This window comes from Thunnus maccoyii, chromosome 24 (genome assembly GCF_910596095.1).
Source record: "Thunnus maccoyii chromosome 24, fThuMac1.1, whole genome shotgun sequence".
NCBI lineage: Eukaryota > Metazoa > Chordata > Actinopteri > Scombriformes > Scombridae > Thunnus > Thunnus maccoyii.
In genome coordinates, this window is record NC_056556.1 from 14,844,170 (window position 1) to 14,865,237 (window position 21,068).

Below are 21,068 nucleotides of genomic sequence, written 5' to 3' on the forward strand. Positions count from 1 at the left end.
GATGCGGACGGGACAGACTCAATCAAAAGATAGACTCTCAGCAAGTCCATCACCCCAGAATAAACACTACAACAACTCCACACCAACACTATACCAAGAAACAACACCAAAGAAAGATTCTTGTGCAGCCTGAGAAGTGAACTTTATCCCCATTCTACCCCAAAGTGTATAAAACTCTACTCTGGTTGTAACACTTTGGCCTTTGCTGTGGGGTTGAATAACTCTTTAAAGTGAACATTACCTCCTGAAAGGAAGAGTTGCAAAGACTCTGGGGGCAAACCGGGATTTTACCAAGAAAGGATGAGACATTTTTCTGTTTTTCATGAATTGAACAAAAAAGAAATAATCCTAATAGGAACCAATAGTAGCGTCTTTGCAATCTTTGTCATCCTTTTCCAACCACTGCTCAAGCAAGTCACAATGTGGAGAAGGAAATCAGTTCAGCAAGCTCCGGGAGAAAAAAAGAGAACAGACATGTCAGGGTAAGTTACTGTGAAGAAAGAAAAGAGTGACAGTGAGAAAGAGCCAGTGTGATTTGGTGTCCTGTCATCTGCATTCTGGTTCCCCGTACACAAAACATGTTGCGATTGAAAGAGATGGAAAGAGGGAGAGAAAGAGAGAATCCCTCTAATCCATCTGGCATCCTTATGCTGCTGTTTAGGCCCCGTGGTGACTTCAGAGATAGAAGATGAGCATGAAAGGGAATTACAGCGAAGCCCTTTCACTGATTCCAAAAAATCTGCTCCAAATTACTTTGAGAGCAAACATCAACTTAAACAGGCTGCCTCTCCCTTCTCTCTCTCTCTCCAAGTTCACGACTTCCTCCGCAAACAAGGCCAAAAGTGGGATGGGATGAGGACCAGCAGCCATTTGAGTCCCCCTCTGATGGATCGAACATGGCACTTATGCTAATTCGCCTCGTTTTTTGGCCAGCACCACGCGCATTCTTACCCAGCCGAGACTCCATTTGGAATGTGCAGTTGTGGCAGTAAAGCAAAGCGCTCGGAGATGCTGCCGCTGCTGCTGCTTAGGCCTAAACTGTTTCTACTTACTATCTTTGTTGGATGGTTAACAGACTTTGTGGCCAAGATGCAGAGAAGCATATACAGCCATAGGCAGGCGGTTGAGCTCAAAGTGTAAGTACTGCATGTACAAGCAGGATGCCCGGATAAAAGAGGCTACAATGGAAGACAGTCCACGCAAGATCTTGGATCATTGCTAAAAATACAGATTTTCTGGTAGAGTTTATCTTACTAAATACTGAAGTCAAGAATTGTTCTAAGCAAGAGTGGGCAATATGGCTGAAATCCTCAATCAGGGTATTAATCCATATATTGCAATATTAATGTACAGTATACTTACAATTAATAGTAAGTAATAGTACTAGTACAATTTCTGGATCATCGACTGAGAAACTGCTAATGGATAATATGATTGTTTTGGCTTGTCCAGCAAATTAAACACTTAACAGATGACGGTACTTCATCATATTGAAGCAAAGTTAATAAAAAAATCCAATATTGCCATAAAGCAGTCTTGCTCATTGATTTGCTATATTGCCCAAAATGGTCTAATACAGCCAGAGATATTAAAAGAGAACTACCACTGTATAAACAGAACTGCAAAACCTCATTCTATCTAGATGATAGACTAATTTTAATATTGCCCAACCCTAGTTAGCCCACTCACGTCATGTTTCCTGATAGTCTACTGTTTCATCTTTTGCATTTCCGCATTTGCTCAGCAACTAATCCCATTAACCTGTTTCTGTCCTGCAGCTGGAAACTTTGCATTAATTCATTTGTGGCCACTTGGGGACAACCAGCACACACAACATTGACATATTATCACCAAAAAAGGTTGACATGGCTACCATGTTGGCAAACATTACAAACATCTACACATCCAACAGAAACAAAAGAACATTAGCATTCATTTCTGAGTCATGTTTCTATCCATGTGACAAATGTAAGTCCACTCTCCTTCTAGCTCTGTTTTGGTCTCCACCATCTCTTGAGGGAAATATCTGGCTCCGCTGCTAAATGCCCCACACTGTTCAACAGCTAATTGCTAACTTTGTCTGCTGTTTGGTAAAAACAGCTGTCTACAGCGGCTCAAAATAACACTGATGAGACTGAATCAAAACAGTAGTCGGGGGGCCTTTCAACCAAAACAATGTGCTGAAAGATGCTAAAACACTCCATAGAGCTAAGGGGAACTTTAGAGTTGGAGGATAATTGTCTGACTACAAGTAACATCTTTTATATTACAAGTAGTCATCTGATAACGTTAACATAAAAATACGGATTATAGCAGCTTTACGAATTTGTAAATGAGGCACCTTGAAGCTACTTACTGCTGCAATACTCGCTCCTCCCCACAGTTTGAAGCAGCTGTGGACACTCCTGCTCTAACATTTGATAGAAACATGCCCTGCTGTGGTCTTTCCATTATCTAAACACACATCTGCTCTGATTGATACGCTTGAAGTGGGCCAATTTCACCTCCCTGTGCGATGTGATAGCCATTTATTTGTTCAGCTTTAATTGTTGAAGCTCCTGTCAGCGAGGCACGGGAGCACAGCTGCAGAAAGGTGACACGTTGGCTCGGGATCAGGACGATTCGATACTGCTCCATGTCTGCTTTCCAAATTAGCATGAACCAAATCGAAAAATTCCTCCACCTATACGTGGGGCTGTCAGATGCCGGGTGATAAAGGCAATCTGCACCTCTCAGCCATTACAGCACTTTAAAGCGTAATGTATATTTTGATCATGAGTTTCATCTCTTTAGACATGTCAGCATGGACGTGCAGCTGCAACACTATCTCTCTCTCTCTCTCTCTCTCTCCCTCTCTCTCGCACACACACTCACATACTGAATCATATATATGGTGAAGGCTTGTCCACATGTCTTATATTCATGCAGAGATTGACAGACACAATTGCATGCACATGCAATCGTATTCCTTCAGCTTAATTTGAAGGCACTCGAGGGTCAAGGATTTCTATCAATCAAAAGTTAAGAGTTCTGACAAGGGGAACGTCTTTATCCTTCGTCATAAAAACAATCTGCAAATTATTTGAATTAAAAGTGAAGGAACATTCACATCTGTGAGCCCACTGCTGGCGAGTTTTCTTTTCGTGCGCAACTTCTTTTCTCTCTACAGGCATGAGAAAATAATAAGTGGAGAGCTGAATTTGTGTCAGCGCGGCTCAGGAAAATAAGATATCATGTCTTGCTGTCGGTTTGATGTCAGGCTCTCGGAGTCGTACCCGAATGCCTCATCCCGTTGAGGCTGCAACGGAGGCCGCCAGAGTGAGGGGGGTTCAGCCAGAGTTCACGTCTACAGCTACTAACCAGCTCTCACTTCGCTCTCTTCATCAGCTCCAACTCTCTGCCACTCTATTTACTTCTTATTTCACCCCCCTCTCTGTTTTCCTTCTCATCAAGTTGTGTAACACAGTGTTCTCAGCGCTGAGCGGCATTTCCTTTGCTGTATGTTACTCAGTCGAGCCGAGCCAAACCCACGGGACGGCCTCGCCCAGTCCCAGCGTCCCTCAGATCTTCAGTTAGACACTTTGTTTGCGTCTTCATCAAATCGCTGTCAATGCGCTCTGATTTGTGATCAGGAACATGTGCTTCAGTCTACATTTTGCTGGTCAGGAGTAATCAACAGAGGTGACAGGACAAACTATACCAGGAGTTTCCAGTCCGTGACCATATGTGAAACACCCTCTCGCATACAAAGTGGAAATAAACTCGTTGTGTGTCCTGTGGTTGAGTTTAGCTGCTGGTATGTTCCGCCTCAGGAAAATATGAAAGGACTTATTAAATGCTTGAAACGCAGACGAGCTTTTTACTTTACAGAACGGTCTTCTGAAGGTCTGATTAGATCTATGTGGTGGTCTGTGTTCAAAGCTTTCACCACGCTATTTGTTTTTGCTTCCTAATTGGTTTGCATATTGAATTAAAGGGGGCCTCTACTGATTTTACATGTCAAAGTCACTTTACTTGTCATGAGTACTACTCATTACTCCCTGTGAAAACAGTTGTTTTATGTCCTCTGTGGCTGTGGAGGAGCTTTTTAATGTCAGGAAAAAAAAATATTTTAAAAATTTACTGAGGTGACAGCACTTTCTTGGAGACTACAGAAAGCCTTTTAACTTCAGATTTTGCCTGATAATCATCATGTTAGGAAGATTTCTCCAGTGCTAAAAGAAATCCAGGAATCGTCGTCTTGTTTCCATGGTTACAGTGCAAACAGGGACTGCTAATAGGTAATTCATGGCACAAATTCACTTAAATGTTAAGAAATATGCTAAAAAGAAAAAGGAGGGGCTCAAGGTACTGCACACACCTAGCTCTCTGACTCTGTGGCAACATTGCATCCCCCAAAGCATTATGGGAAGTGTAGTCCAAAAACTCTAAGATAGAAGTGAGGAAAAAAATAGGCTAAATCCATTAATAGTAGCGTTTTTTCATTTGATTTTTGGACAGAATGAACACTGACTCTCTCCTCTATCCTCATGAACAGATATTTGCAGTGTGTTAAAAAATCATGTGAACATACAGGCATGAAACTGAGATGTATGTATTTGGAAATAAAGGGAGTAAAAACTAAGCATAAAAGCCTTAAGTTTAAAGGTTTTGGGAATACTTTGAGGAACATGTAACAGTGTGCCCTTGACGGTTAAAAAAAAGTTTCACTGTTGCTACCTCGTTTTTGTACAAATATTCAGTTTCTCGATGACATTTCAAACCACAGCAGCCATACTTTTGTTATGACAGTTTACAGTCCTTTGCTTGGATCACATGCACATCACAAACAAATATACTGTACGTACCCCTTGTTGCCCTCGGGTTGGTGACAGTGACTCAGTGTCTCTGTTGTCTCTGCTGTGATTCCACTCTGTCCCTCCCTGATTTCTTCATTTTCTCCACTCCTCTGAAACATCCCTCCGCAGCATCCACTCTGTAATCGGACGCCTGCCAAGTTTACATGCCGTCACAAACCAACTAATCTTCCAACGTTCTGAACAAAATTGCTTTTCTAACTTGAGCTATCGCTTTAACCCCCGGCCTGATGACAGATGCTCATATGCCTGTCAATGTGTCACCCAAGGCTGCGAGAACAAGCAAGTTCTTTTACAAAAAAAAAAAAAACAACTGCTCTGATACAGTAGCTTAGCTGAACTGTGAAACAGATCTCGACCTTTTTAGAAGACCCCGGATTCATCTCGTGTTAAAAGAAGCTTCCGTTCGAGCAAAAACCACGCCACTCAGCATCTTTTTCCACAAACATGAAGCATGCATCATTGACAAAACCAATGCTATTTAAACGGGGAAAAAAAAAACAGAGTAAAGTCATTTTCATTTCCTGTCCCGTGCTATATACTGCTCAGATAGATCTGCCATGTTACGTGTCAGATCAGATAACCATTGAGCCTGCTCTGACATCTGCATTTGGGATAAGTTGATACACCGCTTCTCGTGTACTGGTACAAAACAGCATGCACGAGTTGGATTGCTGTTGTGGGTTAGCATGAGATGCACCATTACAGAGATTACATGAATGTATTGTTCAAAAATAAGGAAATAAAAGAAGAATTTGGGGCTAAGCATGCAGGAAAATTTTGTCAAGCTGGGGAAATGATTTACAGTTATTTTTTCTCCACTAATAAATATGATATTAATACATTTGCTTGACACAGTATACTGTAGGTACGTACAAGTTCATGAAAATCCACTTGGATGAAAAGATGAGCACAATTCAATCCAGGTTTCCTTAATTGAAACTCTCTCCCCCAGCTCCCTGATTAATTTATACTCTGAATGTGATCTAAATTGACCCATCCAGCCGCGAGGTATACAAGTAGCCCTGCTACTGCAGCAGACTGATATATCATTAGAGTCCCGCAGTGATCGTGGCCCCAATATTTCATACGATGGTATGAGTGACTATCAGGTGACTCCACACTGACTCCCGCTCCAGAGAGAATATGAAATTATCTCTCATCAGCGGTAAACAAGCATGCCGTCCCAGCAGCCTCCGGCTTTCAGCGGACGCCTTGAAGAATTTAGCAGTATAAATTGATCTGACTTTGACGGTGATAGTCCTGACCGCTAAACTTACACCCCCCCACCCACCCTCTCTCTCTCCAGTCTGCTCTCTTTCTCTCTCACTATCTGTCTGCATGTGTTTCTCTCTCTGCCTCGCTGTCATTCTCTCCATGCAAGTGAAATGATACTAGGTCATAAAACCAACTGACAATACCTCAGTCTCTTCTCCAAGACTTTCTACAAGGATTAAATGTCACCATTTTTCTCATTTTATTAAATAGGGTAAAGGCAGCATTTGTCTTGACATTTCGTTTGTTTTCTGGTGAAGATCCACTAAAAACATAAAGTGAGGAGAAATGCTACTCAAGGCATTGTGAGATCTCAAGCGACACAGGATTTGACCAGTGATGCGGGAAAAAGGCAGTGGTGGGATATAAGTTCATTTACTCCAATTATAGAGTTAAGTACAATTCTCAGGTATTGTACTTTGCTTAAGTATTTCCATCTAATTTTCCATTTTATGCTACTTTATACATCTACTCCACTGTGTTTATTTAGGAGCTTCACTATACAGATACAAACAAACGAGCAAATAAATTGCCACAAATTGACTCAAACGGCGGCATAGGTGGTGTTTTCTCAGCTTCTTCATCGTTAAAGAGCTGAAACTCAGTTAGAATAAAGAAAGTGGAAAAATAGTTGTGCAAATAAATCTGCTTCTTGATTTTCTGTCTGTGAGTGACCTATCTTTCCAGACATGGAATATGTAACATCGCTGGCTTCATCAATCTTTTTGTCATTCAGACAGAGCCGTGCTTATTTTGTAAATGTTCCTTACAGCTTTATTCAGACATGACAGAACACTTAGAGACGGAGCCACAGTGCTTGCGCCATATTTGGCACCTGGTGTATAAGACGGAGAACAGCGGTGAGTTGAAGAGTAATGAAATCAAGAAAGAAGAGGGATTTCTGTTTTCTCACTGGCTGAAATGTATTTTGCTGTTGAAGCCCTATGGGCCATCATGCTTGCTCATATGCTGTATGTATGTACTTGGTCTTACTGTGGTAGTATGAGGGGTTTTTCCTCACACCACAAGGGGAACGAAACACATTTTTTATAGAATATCCACAACAACTCAAAAATTAAGTGGGCATAGTACATTTGAAAGCACACATAACACATTTTAACATTATCAGTTTTCATCAGAGCAGTTTCTGTCCTGTAACTGTTGTTCCATTTAACATTCAATGAACCTACAGTATCTTTGGAGCTTCTTTTTTTAACTTTTTGTCCTTCACACACAGCCTACAATAGCTCATCTCTTTAGTTGTGCTGCTGTAACTTAGCAGGCGACTGTCATTTCCACAGCTCATATTATATCTCTGAGTCTGCCTGCGCGGCTCGCGATGCACCAGATCTGGCTTCTATAAAGACATAGGATAAGATTACAGCTAAATCAGTCTTGTGGCTTTTCTCTGGGAAAACTTATGAAGCCCTAAAACTCCCCCAGTTATGAGTGGGCCCAGCAGGGCTGCAGTGGAAGGTTCCCGAAAGGAGTAAGGAGTGAAATATAATACAAGCGTCACTGATCCTCCAAATAATAAGGCACTGACAGCGTGGAATGATAGCATGATAACTCATAGAAGCTTCTTAAATCCTGCACAGGTACATGACCCTCGCTTTGTAAAGAAGTCATTTTCCATGATATATACTTCACTAATTCATCTGGCACATGCTTTGTTTTTCTGCTCTCTCGTTTCCTCCATTCTCCATTCTATTCTCTCTCCTTATTTGCACTGTTGCACACATGGTTTTGGATCTATAGCTATCCTGTCTGGCTCTCTTTCATTCAATACAAGTCATGGATGAAAAGGATTGAAGCCCTGGTACATTTAATGAAATGAAGAACCAGCAGTGCCACTGTTGGTTTACATGAAATCAATTTTAGGAGTAGCAGGGTTCCAATTGGCTGTTCATGCAATCAATCACTGAGTTGACAGACGATTTTCATTAGCCTACCACGACTCTCTCTTGCAGTTGCTGGGTAAAAGAAAAGAAATGTTTGCAAAGAACAAAAAAAGATGTCTGTATATATTTAGTCTATCAGAACAAGGTCCTCCTGCGATTTCACATCAAAGCAGAGAACAGGGAGCCAAAAGTAACAGTTTCACTTCTCCTTGATCAGCATGTGATAGCTGTTTATTGGCTTTGGAAGTCAAGTGAAGGTCAGAAACGATCTGCTGCGAGAGAGTGGGAGTCCCGCTGAGGACAAGGTGTGATTTTATTAAATCAACATGGAGCTGAGTTCTGCAACTGGCCAGTCAACGCCTATCAACTCATCCACTGAAACCTTTTTATTTCAAACACTGACTTTTTTTTATACATGTCTTGACAGCAGACACTGTCCTGTATGCCCCAATTTTCCCAGTGCAAACACACATGAATGATTCAGAAAATACACAGAAGAGTTTTAACTCGAAGGGCCTTTTCTGATGTGTCCAAATGGCATTTTAAGGACTACTGATACAACAAAATACTCCATTCTCCAATTACTGGATTTGTCTGCAGCTTAAACCTATCTGGGAAAGCTGTGAAGAAGTTCAACTCTTACCGTATAGGAAAAAGTGGGGATTGTATTAAATTTGAGGACACAACCTTTCCTTCTAGTACTGTGATATTATAGGTTTTTTGTAGCCTTAATCTTGCAAGGCTAGCTAGTTTCTTCAAGTCTGTTTATAGTATGTGTGTGTTAGAGTTAGTCAAAATGATTGTGACCACTTCAAGAGCCAGAGAGAATATACACCACGACTAGTCTGAAAGTGTTTCATATCTTTAAAAAGTATCCAAAGCAGCTGTTGGAAAACTGTGTGTCATCTTATAACCAGGCCGATACAGTACTTATCAAACCAAAGATACTTTGTTTCAATTGTTGACCATGATTTACCTCCCTCCCTCGTAAAATTAGAAATGCTCCAGGGATCCATTGTGGGACCAGTTTTGTTCTCTTTGTATATGCTTAAGTATGGCCACATAATTTCCAGGCATGGTATTCCATTCAACTTTTATGCAGATAATATGCAGATGTATGTAGCAGTTACACCTAAGAGCCCCACTAGCCTCTGTTCCTTAATTGTTTAAAAGATATCAAAAGTTGTATGTCAGCAAATTTTCTTCTACTAAAATTAACAAAACTGAAATTCTTATTGTTGGCCCCGACCATCTGCTCCTTCAAGTCTTCCAATCTTGTGTCGATCATCCCAGGAATATTGCTAGAATCCATACAATTTTGAGTTTTAAAAATACTGTATTCATCATACATGCTTTCACATGTGAACTACGGTGACTTCAGATAAAAGAACATGTTACTCCCCTTTTACTGTCCTTAGAATCAATTCCAAAACCCACTGCTAGTGTGTTTTGGAATTGATTGTCAGACCCTTACTTTCACCTTATCATCATGTTGGCTGATCCCATAGCCAGGTTTAAAACTGAAGGGAACAGAGCATTTGCTGTTAGGGCACCCCAAATGTGGTGTGACCTGCCAGAGAAACTCGGATTCAGTATCTTCTTTTAAATTCTTTCTTAAAACCCATTCAATCAACCACTAAAATCCAACATAAAATATTTACTATATTGCTATTTTATCTGCCCTTTCCACACATTTTGTTGGTAGTTCAGTCAAGTTCAGTTTACTTGAATTTTCTTATTGTCCTAATTTTTCATGTCTGGTTTTGTTCTGACACGCTTTATGTTGATTTTATCTTAAATGAACTTTATTATGATAATACTAGTAAATCCAAACTGCTTTCCTTTATTCCCTGACTTGTTTGGAGATTCAAGGCATCATTAGTTGATTCAAAGGGTTAAATTTCAGAGTACTTGATGGCACACAATTATGGGTTGAACCTGTAGCCTTTTGGTCAAACCACGAAACCACTCTCCTGCTCCAGTACCCACAGCAGAAATTGCCTACTTTTTTCAGCATCTCAGAGGGAAAAACATGCTTCTAAATGCATGTTACAATCATACAAATAACAGATCATTGGACAAATGTCTTCATGTGCTAATTTTATTATCCCTTTTCCATCTTTCAGTAGTTGCCTCACTGTGACCTGAAGGTTAGTGGATTGAATCTGTAAATGCTCTGGGAAAGTCTGGTTCCTACTGTACTGCTGCTCCCACACTAACATTAAACTCTATATCATGTCATTCTACTCTGAAGCAAAAAAAAATCCATGGATACTCTTTGGCATTACATTTCCATGGTATGCAGCACATATCAGGAATATCTTGTCTTTCTTCTCCACAGGACCTTCGTTAGATCAGCTCAGGAAATAACTCACTGTCGCTCACCAGCTAACCTCTACTGACTCTACGAACCAATGAACCAACACGTTCATGCATACACACAGACTGTATCCTGGAGTACAGCTGGTAACAATCAGCACGGACCAGGACTTAATGAAGCTTTGACATAAGAGCTCATACTTGCTGTCCTGCAGACAGACAATCCTACCTGGCCCAGACAGTGAAGGAGCATTATCTACTCTGGATTTATGATGAATAAGACATAATTTGTTACTGCCTGTTTTAAATGCTGCATGTTCAAGAGGTCAGATTTTAAAGATCCTATGCCCAGTGATTCTACAAATCAATGTATCACTGTCAAATTACCTTAGGTCTCGGTATAGTGACAAACAAATGAGATCATGGTTGAGATGATCTATGTTAGAGAGCCTGTTCATGCTAGTTATTTGTCACCACTAAGACCACAATTCCCATAATCCCCCTGTTATTTCCTGAGGAATGGGGTGTTGCAACCTCTCCATAGTATGAACCTTTTTTCTGGTGCTGGAAACACGGACAGCATCCTTTTTACTGTATGTAGCAATGCAGCAGAAATATCCAACAATACATTGAGGATGGGTCATGATTTTTGATTTTTCGCATAGTCATTAAATTATAAAAAAAATCAAATAGTTTGTGTGACTATCATCTTGTCTTAAAAAATATATTGTCCCTTGTTTTTACCCTTGTGTGGCACGCTCAGTTCGGCTCTTTTCTGCGCAGGGGCAGTATAGCATTTGCTACAGCGCTGTGAGATGGCCAAGATGCTACTGTACAAACAGAAGAAACATGCAAAGACTACTACAGTCGCCAAAAAATTCTGTGTGCAACTCCTTCAAAAAAATAAGTGAAAATGAGGTGCAGTGCAAACTCTGCCAGGTAAAGCTAGCACATCACAAGTCTACATCAACTATTCACAGTCATTTGAGAGCAAAGCACTCAGCAGAAGGTGAGATCTTTGAAGAATGGTCGAATGGTTCCCAGTGAATGCCCATCTCTACAATACATAAGATGCAACAACTAACAGGAGGTTTCACTAGCTGAGGTTACACATTTGAAGTGTGATATAAATAATCCCTGTGTAATAATAGCCTGTGAGGAGCTCCTCTTGTTTTTCTTTTGGTTCCCAAGGAGACAGAAGTGTAGTTTTTCTCTATATACAGAAGGACTCAATGTAGCCAAGATCCAATCTGATGTGCCAAGACCAATTCTAAAAGCACGTGACCCTGGTGATTTATTTGCTGTAGTTAGACTAATATCTCAAAATGTGATTTATTGATATCACAATGCCAGACATACAGTATTGTTTTAAGGCTTTAAGCAAATATTTTTTATGTATTTATTTAACCTTTATTCAAGGGTTTGCAGAGTTGTCAGATGAAGGATCTCATTGCAACAGGAGAGCTGTCCAAGACAGAGTAATGGCTGGTTAGGTAGATTGGCTGCAGTAATGCAGGCTTTGTATCTGACCATGGGAATGAAGACAGAGCTGTACAGCAAAGCTCAATCTTCATTATAATCCTTACCTGTGGTCCAAAACTCTGTTGCCAGACAAGAACATCAATACTGGATGATTCTGCAAAATCCCAAATTATGCTCAATAACAACTACATTTTTTTTGTGCCCACTGTCAACATTTTTAGCCATGTGAGCGGCATGGGACGACCATGTTGGTCTGTCACTTGGTCAGTCCATTACTTTGGTGAAATATCTCAACAACTATTAGATAGATTGCCATAAAATTTTATACAGACATTTATAGTCTCCAGAGGATGAACCCTACTTATTTTGGTGATTCTGTGACTTTTCCTCTAGGGCTAGCATGAGGTTGACATTTGTGGTTTTGAGTGAAATTTCTCAACAGCTATCAGATGGATTGCAATGGTAAATTTGGCACAGACATTAATGACATGTAATAACTTTGATGATCCTTTGATTTGTTCTTAAGTGCCATTTCAGGTAAAATTTGAATATGTCCAATACCTTGTTTATGACAAAATACCTGCAAAACTAATGACATTCCCATCAGCCTCAGCTGTAATTGGTTTTTAGTGCTGGGTAACAAATACCGGCAATCTAACACGCTAAATTAAGATAGATAACATTATACATGTTTAGCAACTGCATGTTCACACTGTCATTGTGAATGTGTTAGCATACTGATGTCAGCTTTTAGGTCATAGCACCACTGTGTCTAAGTACAGCCTCAAAGAGTCGCTAGTATAGCTGTAGACTCTTAGTCTTGTTAAAATATCACTTCCTACAATATCTGTGCATGGCAACTATGATAAAGGTAATGGTTATAGATACAGGCAAGATGAGGTTTCTGCAAGCGGGAGACTGGCTGTGGTCACAACCAACCAGGAAGAGAACCTGGAGAAGACCCAGAACTCATAGATCTCCCAGCTGATCCAGGTGTGCTTTAAGATCTCCCCAGAGACACCGGAGGAGGTTGCTGAAGCAAATCATGTTTTCACTGCTGCCTTAATCAGAACAAGTATTTTAAAGGTGGAGGGATGATGGATGTGGCCGAGACAACAAGACAAGCAGCACACTTGAGAGAAAAAACAAAACTAATTATAATATCAGCAAATGATTTCATGAATGTCATGAAATCATGAAGCATAGCCAATGAGAGGTTCATGTAAACCTTCACTTTAATAAAAAACAGTCTGCAGTTGTTATTGTAAAATTTGTCATCGACATGCATTGTTACTCTTGATTCTTTATCATCAATAAAAATCCTTTTATCTTACTATTGTTCTGTAGTTTTTATTGTAAAATTTCTATAGCCAGAAAAAATAATTAGAGAGATAAGGGACAGCCTTGTTTCAGACCTCTTGGCACCCTTTTCTGAGAATTAACCATTATTGTTTATTTAGCATTTTGAATTGTTATATAATAATCCACCAAGATTGCCTAAAAATTAGGCTCATGCTTTTGCTAAAAAATAAAAACAATGTACTTTATTGCAGCATATACTATACAGCAACATCTTTGATAGAGCTGATGTTAGCTGCCTTATGTAGAGAAAAGTGCAGCTCTGCAGAGGATCAGAAAAGCTAATTTTATATTTTTTAAAAATCCAACACAATCCGACACATTTCTGTGTGTGTTTTTCTGCTGTCCCCTGACGTAAAGTGATGTATCTCCGCCACAGAAAGCCAGGTGTGATCACTCAGTGGCCTGACGGGCTTCAGGAAAAGCTCTCCAGTTGAGAAAGATTAATTAGTTAAATTGGGGCAGACATCAGTCTTCGAACAATTCTCTGTGCTGTCGCCGGGGATGGAGAGGGAGGGTGAGGAGGAGGAGAAAGAGGAAGAGGTGTTGCTGAGGCAGTGAAACATTGCAGCCAGAGCAGTGAGGATCTGTGCAGTTATGTTTTGTTTTTTCCTTTTTCATTTTTTTCTTATACCTGATGGCAGAGTGGTGCTTTTAGACATGACATGGAAAAAATAGGAGCTGTTCAGAGGAGGAGGAAAGGAAGAAGGACGCAAGGGAAGGAGGGAGGATCTGAAGCTCATCCCTCACTCTTATCTGGACAGCGAGGGCTGTCAGGTCATGTGTACAACCTTCCTGGTGCCACACTAATGATGGTCCCCCCCTTCCTCTGGACTACAAGGTCAAGTCTCCTACCCCACCCCGCTTTATCATTCCTCAGCAGAACCCTGCAGCTTTGACAGGACCGAGACTCTTCACTGCTGATTTTAAAAATAATTTCATTGCACTGGCCATGATCTAATTTGCATTCTTAAGCTATCTCAGCAAACTGAGAAAACACAGCAAAATACCTTTAGCTCAGACTGGAAGTGTTTGCTGAATCTGCATGTTCTTTATCAAAGATGCTCTCTATCGCATCCAAACAGTTACATTAACTCAAAGAAAACTGTGCTGTTCTTTTGTTCTCCATGAAGCAGTTACACTGAGGTAATTACAGGTTCAGGGCCTTGCTTAGGGGCACCTCAACAGTAATTGCTAAACACACCTTTAGCTGAGGATGCTGGTAATAGCTGGAACTGGAGGAACTGATAAGCAGCAAACACCGTTGTTGGTCGGGGCAATCTGATATAAAGAGGCTACAGATGTTTTACTTCGATCTTTTGCAGGCTCTGATTGTGTAATTTCTCTGTTTGTCTGACCCCATTTCCACTTAGTCACTTTATGTGTCTTGGGTGAATCAGATAGCTATTGGATATCATGAAAGCGAGTGTAAATGGACTAAATCTGATTGTTTAAACATCCATGGGACGTGGTTTGAGACTCATTCTAACCAAAATGCATCTGTGCCTCCAATACACATCATCTTTACTCCTCCCAAAAGTAACTATGTCAGTAGGTGGTCTATGGAGGTAGTTGCCCATGAATGAACTCAATTTCCCAGAATTCCCCTGGTCTCACACCTAGACCAAAACTCCAACCTATGGACCCTCAACTACAGGTCACTGTAACCGGATACTCTCCATGACATCATCAGGTCAAACAATCCGCAGTCCCCCTCTGCTCTCTCTCTCTTCACCTGGACTCTCCATGCAGGAGGGTCTCTCTGTTCTAAGTGTGGTCTGCTCCAAGCAGACCCACAGAACTCGCTCCTTGCGACACAGAACCTGCCTGAAACAAGTTATTTAGCGCCAGCGGCTAGACAAAAAAGCTGCCAAGAAGCCGCACAGGCCTGCAGCCCGCTGGAGTCATCAAAAAGGAGCAACTGGCTTCTGCATCATCCGACACCGAAACCACAACCCACCCACAACCAAGTGCATCGCCAGCTCAATAAAGCAGCAAGCCAAAACACCTCACTCCCTTCAAAGACTGGTAACATTAAACTGGGCATATCATAGAGCATAGCATATGGCTAGGCACAGGACTGCTTAATTAATCAATGTACATGTATTGATTTGGTTGAATGTTGTTCATTGAGCTCTATTGTTGTAATGTCTATTCACAGTTTCTGAACTAGTTCCTGCTCGTTGTAGTGAGTTTCACTCAGGTTAAACATGCATGGTAACACCTTTATCTCACACACACTCTTTCTTGAACACATACACACACACGTGATCTCAGCCAGCACATAGTCTGAGTTCCACCATTGTGTCTTTCTCTCTCTCTGTCTCATCAAAGGAACGTGGTCTCAGACACCATCTTGGACGTGAGTCCATCACTTAGTCAGCCATCTTGTTTGTAGTTTTTCTTTTGTCAGCCATATTTTATATTTTTAAACATTTATGTTTTGTATTTTGTTTACTGGCATGTGGTCCAAGCTGCCATTTTGAGTCAACCATTTTGTTTTGTCTGTTAGTAAAGTAAATACTGCCAACCTCTGCTCTGCAAGAACTCCCACAATCCTTCAAACCTTTACTAGCTATTGATATGGTAAGTTTGGTTCTAGTTATTAATCAGAGTTCCAAATCGATACTTTAGTATATTTTAATGAGACTGAATCAGTGAACTGTAAATTAAATCCTATTACTTCATATAATTATTAATTATTTCTGATAGCCAAATTTAATCTAAATGCCCCACAAAAATGGTGTATGATCCCTACTCGAGCTACACTGTCATGGTTGTAATTTCAAGGGTTTCCTATCCAGATAAAATTCATATGATTTAATACACTCAGTCAGATGTGTGCATCTCTGTTAGTCACATTACAAATCTGTTTGTGTTCTTGTTTTTCTGCTCTCTCGCCCACACAGATCATACCATACTTGCAGTGATCAGGAATCAGATAAGTGCTACACCAGAGAGAACAACGTCTGATTTCAGTATAATTTCACTTTGGCTGCCATTAATACAGAAACAGATGACAGAGGCTACGTCTACATTTGGGAGGAGTAAAGTCTACATATGCATTTTAACGACACAGATTATTTATACACTTTTAAAATCTGGGTAGATTGTGCCACAATCCACATCCTGAGGTAGCGTGTGCATGGGGTATTGAACTGTTATGCCCCAGTAATATGTAAAGATAGTGATGGAGATGCAGTCATCCATGCCTACTTGGACTCACAATGGACAATTGAAAAAAAAGGTATCTAAATCTATGCAGCAGAACCAGATATCATCTTTTTTATTCCACACATTCTTCTTCCTTGTCAAAAACTGACGCCTAAATTACCCACAATGCAGATTTTTTTCATTTTCATCTGTAAACAGACTTTGATGCGTAAAACTGGTGGAGTTTTCCTTTAAATAAAGTTGGGGACACTCTTAGAGTTTGGATTAATTCCTCTGATCACAATTATTGAAATTTAACATTTTTATATTTTCCTCTGAAGCACAATGAGCAGGAGGGAAGTTGTGAGTGACATCTGTTAAGCCTTAGAGCTGGAAGGCCAAAAATAAAGTTACTGGGTTGGGCCCCTGTGCTGCATTTACAGAAATCAGCTGGAGGACAAATGGTGAGATTCCTACTCGGTGGGACGCCATAAAAAACCATCCACACGAGGGTATGCAGATACATCTCTATGTGCAACAAGCACGCTACGCACAGATGCATGCACACAGTGGACAACACATCCTCATAAAAAAACAACAGCAAACACGACCTATAGTTACATTTACGCCATCTAGCGGCCGTAGTACTGCACTCCGGCTTTCCAAAACCATTACAAATCATTGTTAAAAATGATGTTAAAACATGACACTCGCGGTTGGAAGCGGGAAGCACACAGCGGTTTCCACTTTCCACTTTTTGCCTTCTAACTATCTATCCATCCACCCAACTCGCCTCCTCCTAACAAGGCAAAATCATCTTATCCAGTCACCTTACATTGACATCATCTGAACTACGTCACTTCCCCGGGTCATAATCACTATGGCTGCTAGATAGCATAAACATAACTATAGGTTGTTTTTGCCGGCCTGAATTTTAGACCTATACTGTTGTTTTTCTCTTGAGGACGGGCTGCGGTGGAGGCAGAAAGCCTCATTACATGACTGGATCTAACAGAAACATTTTGTTGGAGCGAACATCAAGGCATTGATTCTTATCTTTGGCCAGGACGAGCTGACATAACCTCAAAGGAAAAGCTGATCCTCAATCAGCTCTTAAGTCTGAATCTCTTTACTGTTTGGATATTTAATGGCAACTTTATCTTAAACTGTAGGTGACATTGTTTCAGTCACGTCACATTTTCTCAGATTTACATCGTTTTGAATTGTCAGCGAGGGAATTGTCTGTAGCAAGCAGCATCTTTGCGCTCTGACAGAGATGGATTTGCTCTATTCTCTCTCCCTGTCGTATTCCACGCAAAGCTCGTGCTTCGTGACTAATCGGCTGCTAAATCATCTGAATTTTAGTGACATTTGATGCACTGCCTGCTCATCAGGAGCTCATACCTGAACAGCGGCAGAATAACAAAGCGGTTAGTTAAGTTACAGAATGGTTTCCCTGTCGGAATAATACTGAATCTTTGTCAGGATAAGAGCATCTGATAAAATCCCAAAACTACAGTCAGAACAAAGTCAACAAAAACTGACTCTGACATGGATGATTTCAGTATAAGATACAATTCAGCTGTCCAGATCAGCCAAGTTCAACCAATCACAGAGATGAATCTGTGGAGGAATCAAAACCTTGCATGCTACTGTAACAGCTGAGGATGTGTCTTTCTTTCTTCTACATGTTGCTTTTTTCACTACTTGCAATAACGTAGGGAATGTAGGAAACCTTATTAAGGTTGCCAGTTTAAATCTGTGTAGCTAAAGGTTGGGTCAAAGGAATCTGGGATCCGCCTTTCCAAATCAACTAGCTTTATTTTTGATTTGACATGTCAAAGTTAATTTACCAGTCATGGGGAGTATTATTCAGCCTGTGAGGAAAAAGTTGCAAAATATCTTCCGTGGCTCTGGAGCTTTCTAAAGTCTGAACATTTAAAACAGCAAAATACATTCATTTGAATTGAGTGACCGCAATTAGCAGATTCACTAGCAGGGACAGGGTGAATTTCTGCTAATTTTTGTGTCAAGTTCAACTTGGGTGCAACAGCAAGCCGTCTTGACAGTGTTGAACATTGACGGAAAGGCCAACCTCGCTGTTTCCAAAATACTAGAGGCTATTAGGTATCCTTATTTTTATTTAACCTCCTCTGTCAGAGAATAAACTGCTCTACAAAAGACAAATAGTGTGCAGACAGTTATGAGACAGGAGTCCATGACACAAATACCTCTTTTGAATCAACTGTGTGAATTATTGCCCTGTTATTGCCAATAGTCTCTATGTCACCATGAATGAATGGTGCCACTTGAGGGTGTGACCATAACTTTTACTTGGGTGGGTACTGCTTAGGGTTTTTAACAAAAAATCTGCATGACAAATTTGGGCGTTTTAGTGGGTGGAGAGGGTCTGACAAAAGACACTAAAAAAGTATATTACAGGAGATGTAGAAGCCAGTGTTTTTGGAGCTGTCAGTCAGGAATTTTTTACTCCTGACTATCAATTAATACATTTCAAATTTGTGTCATCTCACTCCTAGAAGGCGCCAAGCACTGAAACATGCATCATCCCCAAATTGCAACTTATAGTACAGTATGTCTTCAAGCAGCAATAGGTTCATTTTTGCATTTTTTTATGTACTGGGAATGTCCCAGTCTGATTTTTGTGTCCTCAGTTTTAAAGTAATATCCTCAACACCAGACTATCAAACGGTCCTAAAAAGCCAAAAATTCATATTAGGTCTTTGTAGTAATAAGCTAAATCTCTTCAAACACACCACCCTATTTCAAATCACTTCATCTTTATCTCTCTCTCTGCTGCACCAGGATGGTTTGATGCATGTACACCTCCCCATATCACAGAGAGAAATCCCCTGTAGTCTTGCATTAGGTTGAGTTGCCACGTTTGCAAAAAAAAAAAAAAAAAAAAAAAATCTGAATCTGAATTATAAATAAAAGGTAATGATGCTATTATCATGCTCTCTTACTATGCTGAGCGCCTCGCCTCACCTTTCTATTTGAATAATGATTTATAATCATATTAGTTCTCTCCGGAGCCCTGCTCTGGAAAAGTAAAAAGCTATTATCCAGTTGTCAGCTTCCAGGAGACGCCGTGGGAGATGGAGCGATGATGCTGACACACGCACATACTGTAGCTTCACACACATGCTCGTGCAGGTAGAAACACACACTCATGCCCGAAGCATGCACACGTGCACATGTGGGGAGGTGTTTTTTTTCTGAATACACACGAACAGTGCAGCCGGGCCTTTTTTGGGCTTGTTTAAGCGGCGTTTGTTTAACCCTGCTTGGAGTGCCAGGTGGGTGGGGTTTACTGCAGCAGGACAGTTCACATGGAGTCAAATCATTTGCCAATCATAGAAAAGTACAACATATTGAATTTGTTCTTGTATCTCAGCCTTTAAAGTAGAAAACAACATGGGATTAGAAAGCCAGTTCAGCCAATTAAAAGCATAATAGCATGATGATTCTAATATACTGCTATACACTTACACTTAGGCAAACTATAAACCAGTGAGCAACACTTTTACTAGAAGAAATTAAACAGGAATAACAACTTCTTGCTAGAATATACAGCGTAAGGAAGACAAGACAGACATCTCTGAATCATATTGTGATAGATACTGAGACATGTATAGATAGATAGCGAGCCGGAGAGCAAATAAGATATCATGCATCGCTGATCAATACTGTCACCTGCTCGGCCTAATCCCCTGAAACACACTGCGACAGAACGTGATGGCTGGGTTATACAGTATCAGGTGTGATCTGGTGGAACGTGTTTACATTGTGCATTAAAAACTACATTTTGGGTGGAAATGTTATCATGAAGCCATTTTTACGTGACGGGTTTCAGATTGACAAAGCAGATTGCTGGGGGGGGGGGTGAAAAATGAAATACAGGATAACTGAAGTTTGGTTTCATCAGTTTATATGGTCATTGTGTTGAGTGGCTTTCAACTATGGGGGCTACAACGGGAATTATTCGGCGCAAAATGTTATTGGTGTTTTGTTAGCAGATTTAGTCATGCACGGATGCACGGGTTGCTCTGGAGGCAGACATAATTTTGGAGTTTTGACCAAAAAGCCAAGTTATTATTAGCAATTACCAAAAGTATTAGCAGAAAAGCTAGTGAGCCTGCTTTCTAAGCTTACAAGATGAAAACTGCTAATGAAAATAACCATGAATGATGCAAATTTTTACTGTATTTCAATGAGACTTCCTTCTTTGCACAGTTGTAATCTAAGCTATAACTCTGCTATCACATAGTGCTGTTTTTGCGGTCCAGCCATCTTGATTATCACACTTCATGCTACATTAACTTATCAGTTTTTGTTTTGTTTAGTCCAAAAACTAATTTGCTGCAGCTGGAAAAACAATAAAACTTCACTTCCTGTGTGCTGGAGCTCTTTAAAATAAAAAAAAAACCCGATCTGACCCTTTAAACTAGCACCTCTTAAAGCCTGGAGGAAATGCTTATAAGAATGCAAAACAGGTGTTTATTTATGTGAAAATGGTTAATTGAGTCTTACTTCATTATGACTGTAAAACCAGTATTCAGTGTATAATCAGCTGTGAGTGTGACATGGAGGTGACGGGTGCAGACGGAGTCAGGTAGCTGGGTCAGTTTCACACCGTCTGACACAAAATCCCGTCTGCGGCTCCACGACGTTGCTAAAAAGGTAACGTCCATAAAAACGT

The 21,068-nt window shown here is 40.5% G+C and overlaps 1 protein-coding gene across 3 annotated transcripts in view; it reads right to left on the bottom strand.

Moving 5' to 3' along the window:
• Positions 1-21,068, bottom strand: part of LOC121892176 (metalloreductase STEAP3-like) — a 166,818-nt gene that overhangs the window by 65,366 nt on the left and 80,384 nt on the right. Inside the window, exon 1 of one of the 3 annotated variants that reach the window (XM_042405058.1) lies at positions 4,848-5,015. The exons of 1 other annotated variant lie outside the window; for it this stretch is intronic. The gene's annotated coding sequence lies outside the window, so the exon portion shown is untranslated. Of the gene's footprint in view, positions 1-4,847; positions 5,016-21,068 lie in introns of those variants that run through there. One more of the 3 variants, XM_042405061.1, reaches the window with a different exon arrangement.